Source organism: Eschrichtius robustus, chromosome 5 (assembly GCF_028021215.1).
Source record: "Eschrichtius robustus isolate mEscRob2 chromosome 5, mEscRob2.pri, whole genome shotgun sequence".
NCBI classification, from domain to species: Eukaryota; Metazoa; Chordata; class Mammalia; order Artiodactyla; family Eschrichtiidae; genus Eschrichtius; species Eschrichtius robustus.
Window position 1 is genome coordinate 143,216,616 of NC_090828.1, and position 25,042 is coordinate 143,241,657.

Genomic DNA, 25,042 nt, shown 5'->3' on the forward strand with positions numbered 1-25,042 from the left:
AAACAGCTCCGAGGCTACAAGAATCCAGATTTCCAAACGGGAAAAGACTGCTTTTGGAAGCAGGGCCACCTATCTTGTTCACAGCAAACATGAGTCCCTGCAGTAGTGGAGCTGCCAAGGGAGAGCATGGCGAGACCCTGGCAACTTTGCTAAGTATCTTTTACTGTGCAGGCTTCGAAGTGTGGCAAGATCCTTGAAGGAGGCCTGGCCTGAGCGAGCCTAGTTGGCTCTACCTCTTCCGGGGGCCTGGCAGTGTAAAGGAGGAATTGTGCTCTTTGCTCAGCTTGGACCTCACATCGACGTCCTGCTAAACCAACGAGCCAGTCGGTGTGAGCTCCTGGATGGAAGGCTGGGCAGAGTGTTTTTCTGAGTGCATGTAAAGCCCTTGTCCTCACTGAATCCCCGTTCCCCAGCACATGAGACCGGCCCAGACTGTCGTCGTGAGCTGGGGCAAGCTGCGGCACCCTAGGTTTCCAAAGGAAGAGAGAGAGCAGTGTGCCGCCTTGGGCTCTGCATGCAAGAAGTGTTCCGAAATACCTACACGGCTGCTTGTTGCTCAGCAGGCAGAGAGGAGATGTGGGGGGGATCCGTGTGGTGGCATGGTAAACGGTGCGGAGGCCAGAGTGCTTGGAGTCCTGAAAGCTATCCTCGCGTTCCATTGAAGCACAACAACGGTGGAGATCTCATGAAACCGAGGCACGCAGAGCTTGCCCGGTGGAAACTTAGGCACTACCCTGAGGCTCAGGGTGGCCTTGCGCTTTCCCAGGAGGAACGAGGTCTGCGGGATTAACTCTCCTGCAGCGTGGCAGGAACCCGGTTTCTGGGGGGAAAGTGCTCGTTTTCTACACCAGCGTACCTGCGGAGGCTAGAACCTGGGCCACTTCAAGGTTTGGCAAGCAGCCCCTGAGACACTGGAATCCAAGCTTCCAAAGGGAAAAGGCAGCTTTTGTCGGCAGAGCCACCTACCCTTGTTAGCACCCAGCATAAGCACCTGCAGGATGGGATCTGCGAAGGGAAACAAACGGGACACACTGGGCACCTGAGAAGCGCCCCTCGACACTTGCAAGCAGCCTGTTTCTCTGGGGGAACATTCTCGTTTCCTTCCCGGGCGTGCCTGCAGTGAGTAGAAGCTGGGCCTTCCTAGGCTTTCGCAAACAGCTCCGAGGCTACAAGAATCCAGATTTCCAAAGGGGAAAAGACTGCTTTTGGAAGCAGGGCCACCTATCTTGTTCACAGCAAACATGAGTCCCTGCAGTAGTGGAGCTGCCAAGGGAGAGCATGGCGAAACCCTGGCAACTTCGCCAAGTATCTTTTACCGTGCAGGCTTCGAAGTGTGGCAAGATCCTTGAAGGAGGCCTGGCCTGAGCGAGCCTAGTTGGCTCTACCTCTTCCGGGGGCCTAGCAGTGTAAAGGATGAATTGTGCTCTTTGCTCAGCTTGGACCTCACATCGACGTCCTGCTAAACCCACGAGCCAGTCGGTGTGAGCTCCTGGATGGAAGGCTGAGCAGAGTGTTTTTCTGAGTGCATGTAAAGCCCTTGTCCTCACTGAATCCACGTTCCCCAGCACATGAGACCGGCCCAGACTGTCGTCGTGAGCTGGGGCAAGCTGCGGCACCCTAGGTTTCCAAAGGAAGAGAGAGAGCAGTGTGTCGCCTTGGGCTCTGCATGCAAGGAGTGCTCCAAAGGGCCTACAAGGCTGCTTGTTGCTCAGCAGGCAGAGAGGAGAAGTGGGGGGGATCCGTGTGGTAGCATGGGAAACGGTACGGAGGCCAGACTGCTTGAAGTCCTGAAAGATATCCACGCGTTCCATTGAAGCAAAACAACGGTGGAGACCTCATGGAAATCGAGGCATGCAGAACTTGCCCGGTGGAAACTTAGGCTCTAGCCTGAGGCTCAGGGTGGCCTTGCTCTTTCCCAGGAGGAACGAGGTCTGCGGGATTAACTCTCCTCCAGCGTGGCAGGAACCCGCTTTCTCGAGGGAAAGTGCTCGTTTGCTACGCAAGCGTACCTGCGGAGGCTAGAACCTGGGCCACTTCAAGGTTTGGCAAGCAGCCCCTGAGACACTAGAATCCAAGCTTCCAAAGGGAAAAGGCTGCTTTTGTCGGCAGAGCCACCTACCCTTGTTAGCACCCAGCATAAGTAACTGCAGGATGGGAGCTGCGACGGGAAACAAACGGGACACACTGGGCACCTGAGAAGCGCCCCTCGACACTTGCAAGCAGCCTGTTTCTCTGGGGGAACATACTCGTTTCCTCCCCGGGCGTGCCTGCATTGAGTAGAAGCTGGGCCTTCCTAGGGTTTCGCAAACAGCTCCGAGGCTACAAGAATCCAGATTTCCAAACGGGAAAAGACTGCTTTTGGAAGCAGGGCCACCTATCTTGTTCACAGCAAACATGAGTCCCTGCAGTAGTGGAGCTGCCAAGGGAGAGCATGGCGAGACCCTGGCAACTTTGCTAAGTATCTTTTACTGTGCAGGCTTCGAAGTGTGGCAAGATCCTTGAAGGAGGCCTGGCCTGAGCGAGCCTAGTTGGCTCTACCTCTTCCGGGGGCCTGGCAGTGTAAAGGAGGAATTGTGCTCTTTGCTCAGCTTGGACCTCACATCGACGTCCTGCTAAACCAACGAGCCAGTCGGTGTGAGCTCCTGGATGGAAGGCTGGGCAGAGTGTTTTTCTGAGTGCATGTAAAGCCCTTGTCCTCACTGAATCCCCGTTCCCCAGCACATGAGACCGGCCCAGACTGTCGTCGTGAGCTGGGGCAAGCTGCGGCACCCTAGGTTTCCAAAGGAAGAGAGAGAGCAGTGTGCCGCCTTGGGCTCTGCATGCAAGAAGTGTTCCGAAATACCTACACGGCTGCTTGTTGCTCAGCAGGCAGAGAGGAGATGTGGGGGGGATCCGTGTGGTGGCATGGTAAACGGTGCGGAGGCCAGAGTGCTTGGAGTCCTGAAAGCTATCCTCGCGTTCCATTGAAGCACAACAACGGTGGAGATCTCATGAAACCGAGGCACGCAGAGCTTGCCCGGTGGAAACTTAGGCACTACCCTGAGGCTCAGGGTGGCCTTGCGCTTTCCCAGGAGGAACGAGGTCTGCGGGATTAACTCTCCTGCAGCGTGGCAGGAACCCGGTTTCTGGGGGGAAAGTGCTCGTTTTCTACACAAGCGTACCTGCGGAGGCTAGAACCTGGGCCACTTCAAGGTTTGGCAAGCAGCCCCTGAGACACTGGAATCCAAGCTTCCAAAGGGAAAAGGCAGCTTTTGTCGGCAGAGCCACCTACCCTTGTTAGCACCCAGCATAAGCACCTGCAGGATGGGATCTGCGAAGGGAAACAAACGGGACACACTGGGCACCTGAGAAGCGCCCCTCGACACTTGCAAGCAGCCTGTTTCTCTGGGGGAACATACTCGTTTCCTCCCCGGGCGTGCCTGCAGTGAGTAGAAGCTGGGCCTTCCTAGGCTTTCGCAAACAGCTCCGAGGCTACAAGAATCCAGATTTCCAAAGGGGAAAAGACTGCTTTTGGAAGCAGGGCCACCTATCCTAGTTCACAGCAAACATGAGTCCCTGCAGTAGTGGAGCTGCCAAGGGAGAGCATGGCGAAACCCTGGCAACTTCGCCAAGTATCTTTTACCGTGCAGGCGTCGAAGTGTGCCAAGATCACTGACGGAGGGCTGGCCTGAGTAAGGCCTATTTGGCAATTCTCTTTCCGAGGCCTTGCAGTGTAAAGGAGGCATTGTGCTCTTTACTCAACTTGGACCTCACATCGACGTCCTGCTAAACCAACGAGCCAGTCGGTTTGAGCTCCTGGATGGAAGGCTGAGCAGACTGTTTTTCTGAGTGCAGGTAGGGCGCTTCTCCTCTCTGTGTCCACGTTACCCAGCACATGAAACCGGCTCAGACTAGAGTCTTCGTGAGCTTGGGCAAGCTGCGGCACCCTAGGTTTCCAAAGGAAGAGAGAGAGCAGTGTGCCGCCTTGGGCTCTGCATGCAAGAAGTGCTCCAAAGGGCCTACAAGGCTGCTTGTTGCTCAGCAGGCAGAGAGGAGACATGGGGGGGATCCGTGTGGTAGCATGGGAAACGGTGCGGAGGCCAGACTGCTTGGAGTCCTGAAAGCTATCCTCGCGGTCCATTGAAGGAAAACAATGGTGGAGACCTCATGGAAACCGAGGCACGCAGAGCTTGCCCGGTGGAAACTTAGGCACTACCCTGAGGCTCAGGGTGGCCTTGCGCTTTCCCAGGAGGAACGAGGTCTGCGGGATTAACTCTCCTCCAGCGTGGCAGGAACCCGGTTTCTCGGGGGAAACTGCTCGTTTGCTACGCAAGCGTACCTGCGGAGGCTAGAACCTGGGCCACTTCAAGGTTTGGCAAGCAGCCCCTGAGACACTAGAATCCATGCTTCCAAAGGGAAAAGGCTGCTTTTGTCGGCAGAGCCACCTAACCTTGTTAGCACCCAGCATAAGCACCTGCAGGATGGGAGCTGCAAAGGGAAACAAACGGGACACACTGGGCACCTGAGAAGCGCCCCTCGACACTTGCAAGCAGCCTGTTTCTCTGGGGGAACATTCTCGTTTCCTTCCCGGGGGTGCCTGCAGTGAGTAGAAGATGGGCCTTCCTAGGCTTTCGCAAACAGCTCCGAGGCTACAAGCATCCACATTTCCAAAGGGGAAAAGACTGCATTTGGAAGCAGTGCCACCTATCCTAGTTCACAGCAAACATGAGTCCCTGCAGTAGTGGAGGTGCCGAGGAAGAGCATGGAGAAACCCTGGTAACTTCGCTAAGTATCTTTTACCGTGCAGGCGTCGAAGTGTGGCAAGATCACTGACGGAGGGCTGTCCTGAGTAAGGCCTATTTGGCAATTCTCTTTCCGAGGCCTTGCAGGGTAAAGGAGGCATTGTGCTCTTTACTCAACTTGGACCTCACATCGACGTCCTGCTAAACCAACGAGCCAGTCGGTGTGAGCTCCTGGATGGAAGGCTGAGCACACTGTTTTTCTGAGTGCATGTAAACCCCTTGTCCTCACTGAATCCACGTTCCCCAGCACATGAGACCGGCTCAAACTGTCGTCGAGAGCTGGGGTAAGATGCGGCAACCTAGGTTTCCAAAGGAAGAGAGAGAGAAGTGTGCCCCCTTGGTCTCTGCATGCAAGAAGTGTTCCGAAGGACCTACACGGCTGCTTGTTGCTCAGCTGGCAGAGAGGAGATGTGGGGGGGATCCGTGTGGTAGCATGGGAAACGGTGCGGAGGCCAGAGTGCTTGGAGTCCTGAAAGCTATCCTCGCGTTCCATTGAAGCACAACAACGGTGGAGACCTCATGGAAACCGAGGCACGCAGAGCTTGCCCGGTGGAAACTTAGGCACTAGCCTGAGGCTCTGGGTGGCCTTGCTCTTTCCCAGGAGGAACGAGGTCTGCGGGATTAACTCTCCTCCAGCGTGGCAGGAACCCGGTTTCTCGGGGGAAAGTGCTCGTTTGATAGCGTACCTGCAGAGGCTACAACCTGGGCAACTTCAAGGTTTGGCAAGCAGCCCCTGAGACACTAGAATCCAAGCTTTCAAAGGGAAAAGGCAGCTTTTGTCGGCAGAGCCACCTACCCTTGTTAGCACCCAGCATAAGCACCTGCAGGATGGGAGCTGCGAAGGAAAACAAACGGGACACACTGGGCACCTGAGAAGCGCCCCTCGACACTTGCAAGCAGCCTGTTTCTCTGGGGGAACATTCTCGTTTCCTCCCCGGGCGTGCCTGCAGTGGGTAGAAGCCTGGCATTCCTAGGCTTTCGCAAACAGCTCCGAGGCTACAAGAATCCAGATTTCCAAAGGGGAAAAGACTGCTTTTGGAAGCAGGGCCACCTATCCTAGTTCACAGCAAACATGAGTCCCTGCAGTAGTGGATCTGCCGAGGGAGAGTTTGGCGAAACACTGGCAACTTGGCTAAGTATCTTTTACTGTGCAGGCGTCGAAGTGTGGCAAGATAACTGACGGAGGGATGGCCTGAGTAAGGCCTATTTGGCAAAACCTCTTTCCGAGGCCTAGCAGGGTAAAGTTGGAATTGTGCTCATTGCTCAGCTTGGACCTCACATCGACGTCCTGCTAAACCAACGAGCCAGTCGGTGTGAGCTCCTGGATGGAAGGCTGAGCAGAGTGTTTTTCTGATTGCAGGTTGGGCCCTTCTCCTCACTGTGTCCACGTTACCCAGCACATGAAAGCGGCTCAGACTAGAGTCTTCGTGAGCTTGGGCAAGCTGCGGCAACCTAGGTTTCAAAGGAAGAGAGAGAGCAGTGTGCTGCCTTGGGCTCTGCATGCAAGAAGTGTTCTGAAGGGCCTACACGGCTGCTTGTTGCTCAGCTGGCAGAGAGGAGATGTGGAGGGGATCCGTATGGTAGCATGGGAAAAGGTGCGGAGGACAGAGTGCTTGGAGTCCTGAAAGCTATCCTCGCGTTCCATTGAAGCACACCAACGGTGGAGACCTCATGGAAACAGAGGCACGCAGAGCTTGCCCGGTGGAAACTTAGGCACTAGCCTGAGGCTCAGGGTGGCCTTGCTCTTTCCCAGGAGGAACGAGGTCTGCGGGATTAACTCTCCTCCAGCGTGGCAGGAACCCGGTTTCTCGGGGGAAAGTGCTCGTTTGCTACGCAAGCGTACCTGCGGAGGCTAGAACCTGGGCCACTTCAAGGTTTGGCAAGCAGCCCCTGAGACACTAGAATCCAAGCTTCCAAAGGGAAAAGGCTGCTTTTGGAAGCAGGGCCACCTATCCTAGTTCACAGCAAACATGAGTCCCTGCAGTAGTGGAGAGGCCAAGGGAGAGCATGGCGAAACCCTGGCAACTTCGCTAAGTATCTTTTACTGTGCAGGCTTCGAAGTGTGGCAAGATCCCTGAAGGAGGGCTGGCCTGAGCGAGGCCTAGTTGGCTGTACTTCTTCCGGGGGCCTAGCAGGGTAAAGGAGGAATTGTGCTCTTTGCTCAGCTTGGACCTCACATCGACGTCCTGCTAAACCAACGAGCCAGTCGGTGTGAGCTCCTGTATGGAAGGCTGAGCAGACTGTTTTTCTGAGTGCAGGTAGGGCCCTTCTCCTCTCTGTGTCCACGTTACCCAGCACATGAAACCGGCTCAGACTAGAGTCTTCGTGAGCTTGGGCAAGCTGCGGCACCCTAGGTTTCCAAAGGAAGAGAGAGAGCAGTGTGCCGCCTTGGGCTCTGCATGCAAGAAGTGCTCCAAAGGGCCTACAAGGCTGCTTGTTGCTCAGCAGGCAGAGAGGAGACGTGGGGGGGATTCGTGTGGTAGCATGGGAAACGGTGCGGAGGCCAGACTGCTTGGAGTCCTGAAAGCTATCCTCGCGGTCCATTGAAAGAAAACAATGGTGGAGACCTCATGGAAACCGAGGCACGCAGAGCTTGCCCGGTGGAAACTTAGGCACTACCCTGAGGCTCAGGGTGGCCTTGCGCTTTCCCAGGAGGAACGAGGTCTGCGGGATTAACTCTCCTCCAGCGTGGCAGGAACCCGGTTTCTCGGGGGAAACTGCTCGTTTGCTACGCAAGCGTACATGCGGAGGCTAGAACCTGGGTAACTTCAAGGTTTGGCAAGCAGCCCCTGAGACACTAGAATCCAAGCTTCCAAAGGGAAAAGGCTGCTTTTGTCGGCAGAGCCACCTAACCTTGTTAGCACCCAGCATAAGCACCTGCAGGATGGGATCTGCGAAGGGAAACAAACGGGACACACTGGGCACCTGAGAAGCGCCCCTCGACACTTGCAAGCAGCCTGTTTCTCTGGGGGAACATTCTCGTTTCCTTCCCGGGCGTGCCTGCAGTGAGTAGAAGCTGGGCCTTCCTAGGCTTTCGCAAACAGCTCCGAGGCTACAAGAATCCAGATTTCCAAAGGGGAAAAGACTGCTTTTGGAAGCAGGGCCACCTATCTTGTTCACAGCAAACATGAGTCCCTGCAGTAGTGGAGCTGCCAAGGGAGAGCATGGCGAAACCCTGGCAACTTCGCCAAGTATCTTTTACCGTGCAGGCTTCGAAGTGTGGCAAGATCCTTGAAGGAGGCCTGGCCTGAGCGAGCCTAGTTGGCTCTACCTCTTCCGGGGGCCTAGCAGTGTAAAGGATGAATTGTGCTCTTTGCTCAGCTTGGACCTCACATCGACGTCCTGCTAAACCCACGAGCCAGTCGGTGTGAGCTCCTGGATGGAAGGCTGAGCAGAGTGTTTTTCTGAGTGCATGTAAAGCCCTTGTCCTCACTGAATCCACTTTCCCCAGCACATGAGACCGGCCCAGACTGTCGTCGTGAGCTGGGGCAAGCTGCGGCACCCTAGGTTTCCAAAGGAAGAGAGAGAGCAGTGTGTCGCCTTGGGCTCTGCATGCAAGGAGTGCTCCAAAGGGCCTACAAGGCTGCTTGTTGCTCAGCAGGCAGAGAGGAGAAGTGGGGGGGGATCCGTGTGGTAGCATGGGAAACGGTACGGAGGCCAGACTGCTTGAAGTCCTGAAAGATATCCACGCGTTCCATTGAAGCAAAACAACGGTGGAGACCTCATGGAAATCGAGGCATGCAGAACTTGCCCGGTGGAAACTTAGGCTCTAGCCTGAGGCTCAGGGTGGCCTTGCTCTTTCCCAGGAGGAACGAGGTCTGCGGGATTAACTCTCCTCCAGCGTGGCAGGAACCCGCTTTCTCGAGGGAAAGTGCTCGTTTGCTACGCAAGCGTACCTGCGGAGGCTAGAACCTGGGCCACTTCAAGGTTTGGCAAGCAGCCCCTGAGACACTAGAATCCAAGCTTCCAAAGGGAAAAGGCTGCTTTTGTCGGCAGAGCCACCTACCCTTGTTAGCACCCAGCATAAGTAACTGCAGGATGGGAGCTGCGACGGGAAACAAACGGGACACACTGGGCACCTGAGAAGCGCCCCTCGACACTTGCAAGCAGCCTGTTTCTCTGGGGGAACATACTCGTTTCCTCCCCGGGCGTGCCTGCATTGAGTAGAAGCTGGGCCTTCCTAGGGTTTCGCAAACAGCTCCGAGGCTACAAGAATCCAGATTTCCAAACGGGAAAAGACTGCTTTTGGAAGCAGGGCCACCTATCTTGTTCACAGCAAACATGAGTCCCTGCAGTAGTGGAGCTGCCAAGGGAGAGCATGGCGAGACCCTGGCAACTTTGCTAAGTATCTTTTACTGTGCAGGCTTCGAAGTGTGGCAAGATCCTTGAAGGAGGCCTGGCCTGAGCGAGCCTAGTTGGCTCTACCTCTTCCGGGGGCCTGGCAGTGTAAAGGAGGAATTGTGCTCTTTGCTCAGCTTGGACCTCACATCGACGTCCTGCTAAACCAACGAGCCAGTCGGTGTGAGCTCCTGGATGGAAGGCTGGGCAGAGTGTTTTTCTGAGTGCACGTAAAGCCCTTGTCCTCACTGAATCCCCGTTCCCCAGCACATGAGACCGGCCCAGACTGTCGTCGTGAGCTGGGGCAAGCTGCGGCACCCTAGGTTTCCAAAGGAAGAGAGAGAGCAGTGTGCCGCCTTGGGCTCTGCATGCAAGAAGTGTTCCGAAATACCTACACGGCTGCTTGTTGCTCAGCAGGCAGAGAGGAGATGTGGGGGGGATCCGTGTGGTGGCATGGTAAACGGTGCGGAGGCCAGAGTGCTTGGAGTCCTGAAAGCTATCCTCGCGTTCCATTGAAGCACAACAACGGTGGAGATCTCATGAAACCGAGGCACGCAGAGCTTGCCCGGTGGAAACTTAGGCACTACCCTGAGGCTCAGGGTGGCCTTGCGCTTTCCCAGGAGGAACGAGGTCTGCGGGATTAACTCTCCTGCAGCGTGGCAGGAACCCGGTTTCTGGGGGGAAAGTGCTCGTTTTCTACACAAGCGTACCTGCGGAGGCTAGAACCTGGGCCACTTCAAGGTTTGGCAAGCAGCCCCTGAGACACTGGAATCCAAGCTTCCAAAGGGAAAAGGCAGCTTTTGTCGGCAGAGCCACCTACCCTTGTTAGCACCCAGCATAAGCACCTGCAGGATGGGATCTGCGAAGGGAAACAAACGGGACACACTGGGCACCTGAGAAGCGCCCCTCGACACTTGCAAGCAGCCTGTTTCTCTGGGGGAACATACTCGTTTCCTCCCCGGGCGTGCCTGCAGTGAGTAGAAGCTGGGCCTTCCTAGGCTTTCGCAAACAGCTCCGAGGCTACAAGAATCCAGATTTCCAAAGGGGAAAAGACTGCTTTTGGAAGCAGGGCCACCTATCCTAGTTCACAGCAAACATGAGTCCCTGCAGTAGTGGAGCTGCCAAGGGAGAGCATGGCGAAACCCTGGCAACTTCGCCAAGTATCTTTTACCGTGCAGGCGTCGAAGTGTGCCAAGATCACTGACGGAGGGCTGGCCTGAGTAAGGCCTATTTGGCAATTCTCTTTCCGAGGCCTTGCAGGGTAAAGGAGGCATTGTGCTCTTTACTCAACTTGGACCTCACATCGACGTCCTGCTAAACCAACGAGCCAGTCGGTTTGAGCTCCTGGATGGAAGGCTGAGCAGACTGTTTTTCTGAGTGCAGGTAGGGCGCTTCTCCTCTCTGTGTCCACGTTACCCAGCACATGAAACCGGCTCAGACTAGAGTCTTCGTGAGCTTGGGCAAGCTGCGGCACCCTAGGTTTCCAAAGGAAGAGAGAGAGCAGTGTGCCGCCTTGGGCTCTGCATGCAAGAAGTGCTCCAAAGGGCCTACAAGGCTGCTTGTTGCTCAGCAGGCAGAGAGGAGACGTGGGGGGGATCCGTGTGGTAGCATGGGAAACGGTGCGGAGGCCAGACTGCTTGGAGTCCTGAAAGCTATCCTCGCGGTCCATTGAAGGAAAACAATGGTGGAGACCTCATGGAAACCGAGGCACGCAGAGCTTGCCCGGTGGAAACTTAGGCACTACCCTGAGGCTCAGGGTGGCCTTGCGCTTTCCCAGGAGGAACGAGGTCTGCGGGATTAACTCTCCTGCAGCGTGGCAGGAACCCGGTTTCTCGGGGGAAAGTGCTCGTTTGCTACGCAAGCGTACCTGCGGAGGCTAGAACCTGGGTAACTTCAAGGTTTGGCAAGCAGCCCCTGAGACACTAGAATCCAAGCTTCCAAAGGGAAAAGCCTGCTTTTGTCGGCAGAGCCACCTAACCTTGTTAGCACCCAGCATAAGCACCTGCAGGATGGGAGCTGCAAAGGGAAACAAACGGGACACACTGGGCACCTGAGAAGCGCCCCTCGACACTTGCAAGCAGCCTGTTTCTCTGGGGGAACATTCTCGTTTCCTTCCCGGGCGTGCCTGCAGTGAGTAGAAGATGGGCCTTCCTAGGCTTTCGCAAACAGCTCCGAGGCTACAAGCATCCACATTTCCAAAGGGGAAAAGACTGCTTTTGGAAGCAGGGCCACCTATCCTAGTTCACAGCAAACATGAGTCCCTGCAGTAGTGGAGGTGCCGAGGAAGAGCATGGAGAAACCCTGGTAACTTCGCTAAGTATCTTTTACCGTGCAGGCGTCGAAGTGTGGCAAGATCACTGACGGAGGGCTGGCCTGAGTAAGGCCTATTTGGCAATTCTCTTTCCGAGGCCTTGCAGGGTAAAGGAGGCATTGTGGTCTTTACTCAACTTGGACCTCACATCGACGTCCTGCGAAACCAACGAGCCAGTCGGTGTGAGCTCCTGGATGGAAGGCTGAGCACACTGTTTTTCTGAGTGCATGTAAACCCCTTGTCCTCACTGAATCCACGTTCCCCAGCACATGAGACCGGCTCAGACTGTCGTCGAGAGCTGGGGTAAGCTGCGGCACCCTAGGTTTCCAAAGGAAGAGAGAGAGCAGTGTGCCGCCTTGGGCTCTGCATGCAAGAAGTGCTCCAAAGGGCGTACAAGGCTGATTGTTGCTCAGCAGGCAGAGAGGAGATGTGGGGGGGATCCGTGTGGTAGCATGGGAAACGGTGCGGAGGTCAGAGTGCTTGGAGTCCTGAAAGCTATCCTCGCGTTCCATTGAAGCACAACAACGGTGGAGACCTCATGAAAACCGAGGCACGAAGAGCTTGCCCGGTGGAACTTAGGCACTACCCAGAGGTTCAGGGTGGCCTTGCGCTTTCCCAGGAGGAACGAGGTCTGCGGGATTAACTCTCCTCCAGCGTGGCAGGAACCCGGTTTCTCGGGGGAAACTGCTCGTTTGCTACGCAAGCGTACCTGCGGAGGCTAGAACCTAGGCCACTTCAAGGTTTGGCAAGCAGCCCCTGAGACACTAGAATCCAAGCTTCCAAAGGGAAAAGGCTGCTGTTGTCGGCAGAGCCACCTACACTTGTTAGCACCCAGCATAAGCACCTGCAGGATGGGAGCTGCGAAGGGAAACAAACGGGACACACTGGGCACCTGAGAAGCGCCCCTCGACACTTGCAAGCAGCCTGTTTCTCTGGGGGAACATACTCATTTCCTCCCCGGGCGTGCCTGCACTGAGTAGAAGCTGGGCCTTCCTAGGCTTTCGCAAACAGCTCCGAGGCTACAAGAATCCACATTTCCAAAGGGGAAAAGAGTGCTTTTCGAAGCAGGGCCACCTATCCTAGTTCACAGCAAACATGAGTCCCTGCAGTAGTGGAGGTCCGAGGAAGAGCATGGAGAAACCCTGGCAACTTCGCTAAGTATCTTTTACCGTGCAGGCGTCGAAGTGTGGCAAGATCCTTGAAGGAGGCCTGGCCTGAGCGAGCCTAGTTGGCTCTACCTCTTCCAGGGGACTAGCAGTGTAAAGGAGGAATTGTGCTCTTTGCTCAGCTTGGACCTCACATCGACGTCCTGCTAAACCAACGAGCCAGTCGGTGTGAGCTCCTGTATGGAAGCCTGAGCAGAGTGTTTTTCTGATTGCAGGTTGGGCCCTTCTCCTCACTGTGTCCACGTTCCCCAGCACATGAAACCGGCTCAGACTAGAGTCTTCGTGAGCTTCGGCAAGCTGCGGCAACCTAGGTTTCAAAGGAAGAGAGAGAGCAGTGTGCCGCCTTGGGCTCTGCATGCAAGAAGTGTTCTGTAGGGCCTACACGGCAGCTTGTTGCTCACCAGGCAGAGAGGACATGTGGGGGGGGATCCGTGTGGTAGCATGGGAAACGGTGCGGAGGCCAGACTGCTTGGAGTCCTGAAAGATATCTACGTGTTCCATTGAAGCAAAACAACGGTGGAGACCTCATGGAAACCGAGGCATGCAGAACTTGCCCGGTGGAACTTAGGCACTACCCAGAGGCTCAGGGTGGCCTTGCGCTTTCCCAGGAGGAACGAGGTCTGCGGGATTAACTCTCCTCCAGCGTGGCAGGAACCCGCTTTCTCGAGGGAAAGTGCTCGTTTGCTACGCAAGCGTACTTGCGGAGGCTAGAACCTGGGCAACTTCAAGGTTTGACAAGCAGCCCCTGAGACACTAGAATCCAAGCTTCCAAAGGGAAAAGGCTGCTTTTGTCGGCAGAGCCACCTACCCTTGTTAGCACCCAGCATAAGTACCTGCAGGATGGGAGCTGCAAAGGAAAACAAACGGGACATACTGGGCACATGAGAAGCGCCCCTCGACACTTGCAAGCAGCCTGTTTCTCTGGGGGAACATATTCGTTTACTCCCCGGGCGTGCCTGCAGTGTGTAGAAGCTGGGCCTTCCTAGGCTTTCGCAAACAGCTCCGTGGCTACAAGAATCCAGATTTCCAAAGGGGAAAAGACTGCTTTTGGAAGCAGGGCCACCTATCCTAGTTCACAGCGAACATGAGTCCCTGCAGTAGTGGAGCTGCCAAGGGAGAGCATGGCGAAACTCTGGCAACTTCGCGAAGTATCTTTTACTGTGCAGGCTTCGAAGTGTGCCAAGATCCTTGAAGGAGGCCTGGCCTGAGCGAGCCTAGTTGGCTCTACCTCTTCCGGGGGCCTAGCAGGGTAAAGGAGCAATTGTGCTCTTTGCTCAGCTTGGACCTCACATCGACGTCCTGCTAAACCAAAGAGCCAGTCGGTGTGAGCTCCTGGATGGAAGGCTGAGCAGAGTGTTTTTCTGAGTGCATGTAAAGCCCTTGTGCTCACTGAATCCATGTTCCCCAGCACATGAGACCGGCTCAGACTGTCGTCGTGAGCTGGGGCAAGCTGCGGCAACCTAGGTTTCAAAGGAAGAGAGAGAGCAATGTGCCCCCTTGGGTTCTGCATGCAAAAAGTGTTCCGAAGGACCTACACGGCTGCTTGTTGGTCAGCAGGCAGAGAGGAGATGTGGGTGGGATCCGTGTGGTAGCATGGGAAATGGTGCGGAGGCCAGAGTGCTTGGAGTCCTGAAAGCTATCCTCGCATTCCATTGACGCACAACAACGGTGGAGACCTCATGGAAACCGAGGCACGCAGAGCTTGCCCGGTGGAAACATAGGCACTAGCCTGAGGCTCAGGGTGGCCTTGCTCTTTCCCAGGAGGAACGAGGTCTGCGAGATTAACTCTCCTCTAGCGTGGCAGGAACCCGGTTTCTCGGGGGAAAGTGCTCGTTTGCTACGCAAGCGTACCTGCGGAGGCTAGAACCTGGGCAACTTCAAGGTTTGGCAAGCAGCCCCTGAGACACTGGAATCCAAGCTTCCAAAGGGAAAAGGCTGCTTTTGTCGGCAGAGCCACCTACCCTTGTTAGCACCCAGCATAAGTAACTGCAGGATGGGAGCTGCGAAGGAAAACAAACGGGACACACTGGGCACCTGAGAAGCGCCCCTCGACACTTGCAAGCAGCCTGTTTCTCTGGGGGAACATACTCGTTTCCTCCCCGGACGTGCCTGCAGTGAGTAGAAGCTGGGCCTTCCTAGGGTTTTGCAAACAGCTCCGAGGCTACAAGAATCCACATTTCCAAAGGGGAAAAGACTGCTTTTGGAAGCAGGGCCACCTATCCTAGTTCACAGCAAACATGAGTCCCTGCAGTAGTGGAGTGGGCAAGGGAGAGCATGGTGAAACCCTGGCAACTTCGCTAAGTATCTTTTACTGTGCAGGCTTCGAAGTGTGGCAAGATCCCTGAAGGAGGGCTGGCCTGAGCGAGGCCTAGTTGGCTCTACTTCTTCCGGAAGCCTAGCAGGGTAAAGGAGCAATTGTGCTCTTTGCTGAGCTTGGACCTCATTTCGACGTCCTGCTAAACCAACGAGCCAGTCGGTTTGAGCTCCTGGATGGAAGGCTGAGCAGAGTGTTTTTCTGAGTGCAGGTAGGGCCCTTGTCCTCACTGAGTCCACGTTCCCAGCACATGAGACCGGCTCAGACTGTCGTCGTGAGCTGGGGCAAGATGCGGCAACCTAGGTTTCCAAAGGAAGAGAAGAGCAGTGTGCCGCCTTGGGCTCTGCATGCAAGAAGTGTTCCGAAGGACCTACACGTCTGTTTGTTGCTCAGCAGGCAGACAGGAGATGTGGGGGGGATCCGTGTGGTAGCATGGGAAACGGTGCGGAGGCCAGAGTGCTTGGAGTCCTGAAAGCTATCCTCGCGTTCCATTGACGCACAACAACGGTGGAGAACTCATGGAAACCGAGGCACGCAGAGCTTGCCCGGTGGAAACTTAGGCACTAGCCTGAGGCTCAGGGTGGCCTTGCTCTTTCCCAGGAGGAACGAGGTCTGCGGGATTAACTCTCCTCCAGCGTGGCAGGGACCCGGTTTCTCGGGGGAAAGTGCTCGTTTGCTACGCAAGCGTACCTGCGGAGGCTAGAACCTGGTCAACTTCAAGTTTTGGCAAGCAGCCCCTGACACACTAGAATCCAAGCTTCCAAAAGGAAAAGGCTGCTTTTGTCGGCAGAGCCACCTACCCTTGTTAGCACCCAGCATAAGCACCTGCAGGATGGGAGCTGCGAAGGGAAACATACGGGACACAATGGGCCCCTGAGAAGCGCCCCTCGACACTTGCAAGCAGCCTGTTTCTCTGGGGGAACATTCTCTTTTCTTCCCCGGGCGTGCCTGCAGTGAGTAGAAGCTGGCCCTTTCTAGGCTTTCGCAAACAGCTCCGAGGCTACAAGAATCCAGATTTCCAAAGGGGAAAAGACTGCTTTTGGAAGCAGGGCCACCTATCCTAGTTCACAGCAAACATGAGTCCCTGCAGTAGTGGAGCTGCTGAGGGAGAGTTTGGCGAAACCCTGGCAACTTGGCTAAGTATCTTTTACTGTGCAGGCGTCGAAGTGTGGCAAGATCACTAACGGAGGGCTGGCCTGAGTAAGGCCTATTTGGCAAAACCTCTTTCCGAGGCCTAGCAGGGTAAAGGAGTAATTGTGCTCTTTGCTCAGCTTGGACCTCACATCGACGTCCTGCTAAACCAACGAGCCAGTCGGTGTGAGCTCCTGTATGGAAGGCTGAGCAGACTGTTTTTCTGAGTGCAGGTAGGGCCCTTCTCCTCTCTGTGTCCACGTTACCCAGCACATGAAACCGGCTCAGACTAGAGTCTTCGTGAGCTTGGGCAAGCTGCAGCACCCTAGGTTTCCAAAGGAAGAGAGAGAGCAGTGTGCCGCCTTGGGCTCTGCATGCAAGAAGTGCTCCAAAGGGCCTACAAGGCTGCTTGTTGCTCAGCAGGCAGAGAGGAGACGTGGGGGGGATCCGTGTGGTAGCATGGGAAACGGTGCGGAGGCCAGACTGCTTGGAGTCCTGAAAGCTATCCTCGCGGTCTATTGAAAGAAAACAATGGTGGAGACCTCATGGAAACCGAGGCACGCAGAGCTTGCCCGATGGAAACTTAGGCACTACCCTGAGGCTCAGGGTGGCCTTGCGCTTTCCCAGGAGGAACGAGGTCTGCGGGATTAACTCTCCTCCAGCGTGGCAGGAACCCGGTTTCTAGGGGGAAACTGCTCGTTTGCTACGCAAGCGTACCTGCGGAGGCTAGAACCTGGGTAACTTCAAGGTTTGGCAAGCAGCCCCTGAGACACTAGAATCCAAGCTTCCAAAGGGAAAAGGCTGCTTTTGTCGGCAGAGCCACCTAACCTTGTTAGCACCCAGCATAAGCACCTGCAGGATGGGATCTGCGAAGGGAAACAAACGGGACACACTGGGCACCTGAGAAGCGCCCCTCGACACTTGCAAGCAGCCTGTTTCTCTGGGGGAACATTCTCGTTTCCTTCCCGGGCGTGCCTGCAGTGAGTAGAAGCTGGGCCTTCCTAGGCTTTCGCAAACAGCTCCGAGGCTACAAGAATCCAGATTTCCAAAGGGGAAAAGACTGCTTTTGGAAGCAGGGCCACCTATCTTGTTCACAGCAAACATGAGTCCCTGCAGTAGTGGAGCTGCCAAGGGAGAGCATGGCGAAACCCTGGCAACTTCGCCAAGTATCTTTTACCGTGCAGGCTTCGAAGTGTGGCAAGATCCTTGAAGGAGCCTGGCCTGAGCGAGCCTAGTTGGCTCTACCTCTTCCGGGGGCCTAGCAGTGTAAAGGATGAATTGTGCTCTTTGCTCAGCTTGGACCTCACATCGACGTCCTGCTAAACCCACGAGCCAGTCGGTGTGAGCTCCTGGATGGAAGGCTGAGCAGAGTGTTTTTCTGAGTGCATGTAAAGCCCTTGTCCTCACTGAATCCACGTTCCCCAGCACATGCGACCGGCCCAGACTGTCGTCGTGAGCTGGGCCAAGCTGCGGCACCCTAGGTTTCCAAAGGAAGAGAGAGAGCAGTGTGTCGCCTTGGGCTCTGCATGCAAGGAGTGCTCCAAAGGGCCTACAAGGCTGCTTGTTGCTCAGCAGGCAGAGAGGAGATGTGGGGGGGATCCGTGTGGTAGCATGGGAAATGGTGCGGAGGCCAGAGTGCTTGGAGTCCTGAAAGCTATCCTCGCGTTCCATTGACGCACAACAACGGTGGAGACCTCATGGAAACCGAGGCACGCAGAGCTTGCCCGGTGAAACATAGGCACTAGCCTGAGGCTCAGGGTGGCCTTGCTCTTTCCCAGGAGGAACGAGGTCTGCGAGATTAACTCTCCTCCAGCGTGGCAGGAACCCGGTTTCTCGGGGGAAAGTGCTCGTTTGCTACGAAGCGTACCTGCGGAGGCTAGAACCTGGGCAACTTCAAGGTTTGGCAAGCAGCCCCTGAGACACTGGAATCCAAGCTTCCAAAGGGAAAAGGCTGCTTTTATCGGCAGAGCCACCTACCTTGTTAGTACCCAGCATAAGTAACTGCAGGATGGGAGCTGCGAAGGAAAACAAACGGGACACACTGGGCACCTGAGAAGCGCCCCTCGACACTTGCAAGCAGCCTGTTTCTCTGGGGGAACATACTCGTTTCCTCCCCGGGCGTGCCTGCAGTGAGTAGAAGCTGGGCCTTCCTAGGGTTTTGCAAACAGCTCCGAGGCTACAAGAATCCAGATTTCCAAAGGGGAAAAGACTGCTTTTGGAAGCAGGGCCACCTATCCTAGTTCACAGCAAACAAGAGTCCCTGTAGTAGTGGAGTGGCCAAGGGAGAGCATGGCGAAACCCTGGCAACTTCGCTAAGTATCTTTCACTGTGCAGGCTTCGAAGTGTGGCAAGATCCCTGAAGGAGGGCTGGCCTGAGCGAGGCCTAGTTGGCTCTACTTCTACCGGAAGCCTAGCAGGGTAAAGGAGCAATTGTGCTCTTTGCTGAGCTTGGACCTCACATCGACGTCCTGCTAAACCAACGAGCCAGTCGGTTTCAGCTCCTGGATGGAAGGCTGAGCAGAGTGTTTTTCTGAGTGCAGGTAGGGCCCTTGTCCTCACTGAGTCCACGTTCCCAGCACATGAGACCGGCTCAGACTGTCGTCGTGAGCTGGGGCAAGATGCGGCAACCTAGATTTCCAAAGGAAGAGAAGAGCAGTGTGCCGCCTTGGGCTCTGCATGCAAGAAGTGTTCCGAAGGACCTACACGCCTGCTTGTTGCTCAGCAGGCAGAGAGGAGATGTGGGGGGGATCCGTGTGGTAGCATGGGAAACGGTGCGGAGGCCAGAGTGCTTGGAGTCCTGAAAGCTATCCTCGCGTTCCATTGAAGCACAACAACGGTGGAGACCTCATGGAAACCGAGGCACGCAGAGCTTGCCCGGTGGAAACATAGGCACTAGCCTGAGGCTCAGGGTGGCCTTGCTCTTTCCCAGGAGGAACGAGGTCTGCGAGATTAACTCTCCTCTAGCGTGGCAGGAACCCGGTTTCTCGGGGGAAAGTGCTCGTTTGCTACGCAAGCGTACCTGCGGAGGCTAGAACCTGGGCAACTTCAAGGTTTGGCAAGCAGCCCCTGAGACACTGGAATCCAAGCTTCCAAAGGGAAAAGGCTGCTTTTGTCGGCAGAGCCACCTACCCTTGGTAGCACCCAGCATAAGTAACTGCAGGATGGGAGCTGCGAAGGAAAACAAACGGGACACACTGGGCACCTGAGAAGCGCCCCTCGACACTTGCAAGCAGCCTGTTTCTCTGGGGGAACATACTCGTTTCCTCCCCGGACGTGCCTGCAGTGAGTAGAAGCTGGGCCTTCCTAGGGTTTTGCAAACAGCTCCGAGGCTACAAGAATCCACATTTCCAAAGGGGAAAAGACTGCTTTTGGAAGCAGGGCCACCTATCCAAGTTCACAGCAAACATGAGTCCCTGCAGTAGTGGAGTGGCCAAGGGAGAGCATGGTGAAACCCTGGCAACTTCGCTAAGTATCTTTTACTGTGCAGGCTTCGAAGTGTGGCAAGATCCCTGAAGGAGGGCTGGCCTAAGCGAGGCCTAGTTGGCTCTACTTCTTCCGGAAGCCTAGCAGGGTAAAGGAGCAATTGTGCTCTTTGCTGAGCTTGGACCTCATTTCGACGTCCTGCTAAACCAACGAGCCAGTCGGTTTGAGCTCCTGGATGGAAGGCTGAGCAGAGTGTTTTTCTGAGTGCAGGTAGGGCCCTTGTCCTCACTGAGTCCACGTTCCCAGCACATGAGACCGGCTCAGACTGTCGTCGTGAGCTGGGGCAAGATGCGGCAACCTAGGTTTCCAAAGGAAGAGAAGAGCAGTGTGCCGCCTTGGGCTCTGCATGCAAGAAGTGTTCCGAAGGACCTACACGTCTGTTTGTTGCTCAGCAGGCAGACAGGAGATGTGGGGGGGATCCGTGTGGTAGCATGGGAAACGGTGCGGAGGCCAGAGTGCTTGGAGTCCTGAAAGCTATCCTCGCGTTCCATTGACGCACAACAACGGTGGAGAACTCATGGAAACCGAGGCACGCAGAGCTTGCCCGGTGGAAACTTAGGCACTAGCCTGAGGCTCAGGGTGGCCTTGCTCTTTCCCAGGAGGAACGAGGTCTGCGGGATTAACTCTCCTCCAGCGTGGCAGGGACCCGGTTTCTCGGGGGAAAGTGCTCGTTTGCTACGCAAGCGTACCTGCGGAGGCTAGAACCTGGGCAACTTCAAGTTTTGGCAAGCAGCCCGTGACACACTAGAATCCAAGCTTCCAAAAGGAAAAGGCTGCTTTTGTCGGCAGAGCCACCTACCCTTGTTAGCACCCAGCATAAGCACCTGCAGGATGGGAGCTGCGAAGGGAAACATACGGGACACAATGGGCCCCTGAGAAGCGCCCCTCGACACTTGCAAGCAGCCTGTTTCTCTTGGGGAACATTCTCTTTTCCTCCCCGGGCGTGCCTGCAGTGAGTAGAAGCTGGCCCTTTCTAGGCTTTCGCAAACAGCTCCGAGGCTACAAGAATCCAGATTTCCAAAGGGGAAAAGACTGCTTTTGGAAGCAGGGCCACCTATCCTAGTTCACAGCAAACATGAGTCCCTGCAGTAGTGGAGCTGCTGAGGGAGAGTTTGGCGAAACCCTGGCAACTTGGCTAAGTATCTTTTACTGTGCAGGCGTCGAAGTGTGGCAAGATCACTAACGGAGGGCTGGCCTGAGTAAGGCCTATTTGGCAAAACCTCTTTCCGAGGACTAGCAGGGTAAAGGAGTAATTGTGCTCTTTGCTCAGCTTGGACCTCACATCGACGTCCTGCTAAACCAACGAGCCAGTCGGTGTGAGCTCCTGTATGGAAGGCTGAGCAGACTGTTTTTCTGAGTGCAGGTAGGGCCCTTCTCCTCTCTGTGTCCACGTTACCCAGCACATGAAACCGGCTCAGACTAGAGTCTTCGTGAGCTTGGGCAAGCTGCAGCACCCTAGGTTTCCAAAGGAAGAGAGAGAGCAGTGTGCCGCCTTGGGCTCTGCATGCAAGAAGTGCTCCAAAGGGCCTACAAGGCTGCTTGTTGCTCAGCAGGCAGAGAGGAGACGTGGGGGGGATCCGTGTGGTAGCATGGGAAACGGTGCGGAGGCCAGACTGCTTGGAGTCCTGAAAGCTATCCTCGCGGTCTATTGAAAGAAAACAATGGTGGAGACCTCATGGAAACCGAGGCACGCAGAGCTTGCCCGATGGAAACTTAGGCACTACCCTGAGGCTCAGGGTGGCCTTGCGCTTTCCCAGGAGGAACGAGGTCTGCGGGATTAACTCTCCTCCAGCGTGGCAGGAACCCGGTTTCTAGGGGGAAACTGCTCGTTTGCTACGCAAGCGTACCTGCGGAGGCTAGAACCTGGGTAACTTCAAGGTTTGGCAAGCAGCCCCTGAGACACTAGAATCCAAGCTTCCAAAGGGAAAAGGCTGCTTTTGTCGGCAGAGCCACCTAACCTTGTTAGCACCCAGCATAAGCACCTGCAGGATGGGATCTGCGAAGGGAAACAAACGGGACACACTGGGCACCTGAGAAGCGCCCCTCGACACTTGCAAGCAGCCTGTTTCTCTGGGGGAACATTCTCGTTTCCTTCCCGGGCGTGCCTGCAGTGAGTAGAAGCTGGGCCTTCCTAGGCTTTCGCAAACAGCTCCGAGGCTACAAGAATCCAGATTTCCAAAGGGGAAAAGACTGCTTTTGGAAGCAGGGCCACCTATCTTGTTCACAGCAAACATGAGTACCTGCAGTAGTGGAGCTGCCAAGGGAGAGCATGGCGAAACCCTGGCAACTTCGCCAAGTATCTTTTACCGTGCAGGCTTCGAAGTGTGGCAAGATCCTTGAAGGAGCCTGGCCTGAGCGAGCCTAGTTGGCTCTACCTCTTCCGGGGGCCTAGCAGTGTAAAGGATGAATTGTGCTCTTTGCTCAGCTTGGACCTCACATCGACGTCCTGCTAAACCCACGAGCCAGTCGGTGTGAGCTCCTGGATGGAAGGCTGAGCAGAGTGTTTTTCTGAGTGCATGTAAAGCCCTTGTCCTCACTGAATCCACGTTCCCCAGCACATGCGACCGGCCCAGACTGTCGTCGTGAGCTGGGCCAAGCTGCGGCACCCTAGGTTTCCAAAGGAAGAGAGAGAGCAGTGTGTCGCCTTGGGCTCTGCATGCAAGGAGTGCTCCAAAGGGCCTACAAGGCTGCTTGTTGCTCAGCAGGCAGAGAGGAGATGTGGGGGTGATCCGTGTGGTAGCATGGGAAATGGTGCGGAGGCCAGAGTGCTTGGAGTCCTGAAAGCTATCCTCGCGTTCCATTGACGCACAACAACGGTGGAGACCTCATGGAAACCGAGGCACGCAGAGCTTGCCCGGTGAAACATAGGCACTAGCCTGAGGCTCAGGGTGGCCTTGCTCTTTCCCAGGAGGAACGAGGTCTGCGAGATTAACTCTCCTCCAGCGTGGCAGGAACCCGGTTTCTCGGGGGAAAGTGCTCGTTTGCTACGAAGCGTACCTGCGGAGGCTAGAACCTGGGCAACTTCAAAGTTTGGCAAGCAGCCCCTGAGACACTGGAATCCAAGCTTCCAAAGGGAAAAGGCTGCTTTTATCGGCAGAGCCACCTACCTTGTTAGTACCCAGCATAAGTAACTGCAGGATGGGAGCTGCGAAGGAAAACAAACGGGACACACTGGGCACCTGAGAAGCGCCCCTCGACACTTGCAAGCAGCCTGTTTCTCTGGGGGAACATACTCGTTTCCTCCCCGGGCGTGCCTGCAGTGAGTAGAAGCTGGGCCTTCCTAGGGTTTTGCAAACAGCTCCGAGGCTACAAGAATCCAGATTTCCAAAGGGGAAAAGACTGCTTTTGGAAGCAGGGCCACCTATCCTAGTTCACAGCAAACAAGAGTCCCTGTAGTAGTGGAGTGGCCAAGGGAGAGCATGGCGAAACCCTGGCAACTTCGCTAAGTATCTTTCACTGTGCAGGCTTCGAAGTGTGGCAAGATCCCTGAAGGAGGGCTGGCCTGAGCGAGGCCTAGTTGGCTCTACTTCTACCGGAAGCCTAGCAGGGTAAAGGAGCAATTGTGCTCTTTGCTGAGCTTGGACCTCACATCGACGTCCTGCTAAACCAACGAGCCAGTCGGTTTCAGCTCCTGGATGGAAGGCTGAGCAGAGTGTTTTTCTGAGTGCAGGTAGGGCCCTTGTCCTCACTGAGTCCACGTTCCCAGCACATGAGACCGGCTCAGACTGTCGTCGTGAGCTGGGGCAAGATGCGGCAACCTAGATTTCCAAAGGAAGAGAAGAGCAGTGTGCCGCCTTGGGCTCTGCATGCAAGAAGTGTTCCGAAGGACCTACACGCCTGCTTGTTGCTCAGCAGGCAGAGAGGAGATGTGGGGGGGATCCGTGTGGTAGCATGGGAAACGGTGCGGAGGCCAGAGTGCTTGGAGTCCTGAAAGCTATCCTCGCGTTCCATTGAAGCACAACAACGGTGGAGATCTCATGAAAACCGAGGCACGCAGAGCTTGCCCGGTGGAAACTTAGGCACTAGCCTGAGGCTCAGTGTGGCCTTGCGCTTTCCCAGGAGGAACGAGGTCTGCGGGATTAACTCTCCTCCAGCGTGGCAGGAACCCGGTTTCTCGGGGGAAACTGCTCGTTTGCTACGCAAGCGTACCTGCGGAGGCTAGAACCTGGGCAACTTCAAGTTTTGGCATGCAGCCCCTGACACACTAGAATCCAAGCTTCCAAAAGGAAAAGGCTGCTTTTGTCGGCAGAGCCACCTACCCTTGTTAGCACCCAGCATAAGCACCTGCAGGATGGGAGCTGCGAAGGGAAACATACGGGACACAATGGGCCCCTGAGAAGCGCCCCTCGACACTTGCAAGCAGCCTGTTTCTCTGGGGGAACATTCTCTTTTCCTCCCCGGGCGTGCCTGCAGTGAGTAGAAGCTGGGCCTTCCTAGGCTTTCGCAAACAATTCCGAGGCTACAAGAATCCAGATTTCCAAAGGGGAAAAGACTGCTTTTGGAAGCAGGGCCACCTATCCTAGTTCACAGCAAACATGAGTCCCTGCAGTAGTGGAGCTGCCGAGGGAGAGTTTGGCGAAACCCTGGCAACTTGGCTAAGTATCTTTTACTGTGCAGGCTTCGAAGTGTGGCAAGATCACTAACGGAGGGCTGGCCTGAGTAAGGCCTATTTGGCAAAACCTCTTTCCGAGGCCTTGCAGGGTAAAGGAGTAATTGTGCTCTTTGCTCAGCTTGGACCTCACATCGACGTCCTGCTAAACCAACGAGCCAGTCGGTGTGAGCTCCTGTATGGAAGGCTGAGGAGACTGTTTTTCTGAGTGCAGGTAGGGCCCTTCTAGTCTCTGTGTCCACGTTACCCAGCACATGAAACCGGCTCAGACTAGAGTCTTCGTGAGCTTGGGCAAGCTGCGGCACCCTAGGTTTCCAAAGGAAGAGAGAGAGCAGTGTGCCGCCTTGGGCTCTGCATGCAAGAAGTGCTCCAAAGGGCCTACAAGGCTGCTTGTTGCTCAGCAGGCAGAGAGGAGACGTGGGGGGGATCCGTGTGGTAGCATGGAAACGGTGCGGAGGCCAGACTGCTTGGAGTCCTGAAAGCTATCCTCGCGGTCTATTGAAAGAAAACAATGGTGGAGACCTCATGGAAACCGAGGCACGCAGAGCTTGCCCGATGGAAACTTAGGCACAACCCTGAGGCTCAGGGTGGCCTTGCGCTTTCCCAGGAGGAACGAGGTCTGCGGGATTAACTCTCCTCCAGCGTGGCAGGAACCCGGTTTCTAGGGGGAAACTGCTCGTTTGCTACGCAAGCGTACCTGCGGAGGCTAGAACCTGGGTAACTTCAAGGTTTGGCAAGCAGCCCCTGAGACACTAGAATCCAAGCTTCCAAAGGGAAAAGGCTGCTTTTGTCGGCAGAGCCACCTAACCTTGTTAGCACCCAGCATAAGCACCTGCAGGATGGGATCTGCGAAGGGAAACAAACGGGACACACTGGGCACCTGAGAAGCGCCCCTCGACACTTGCAAGC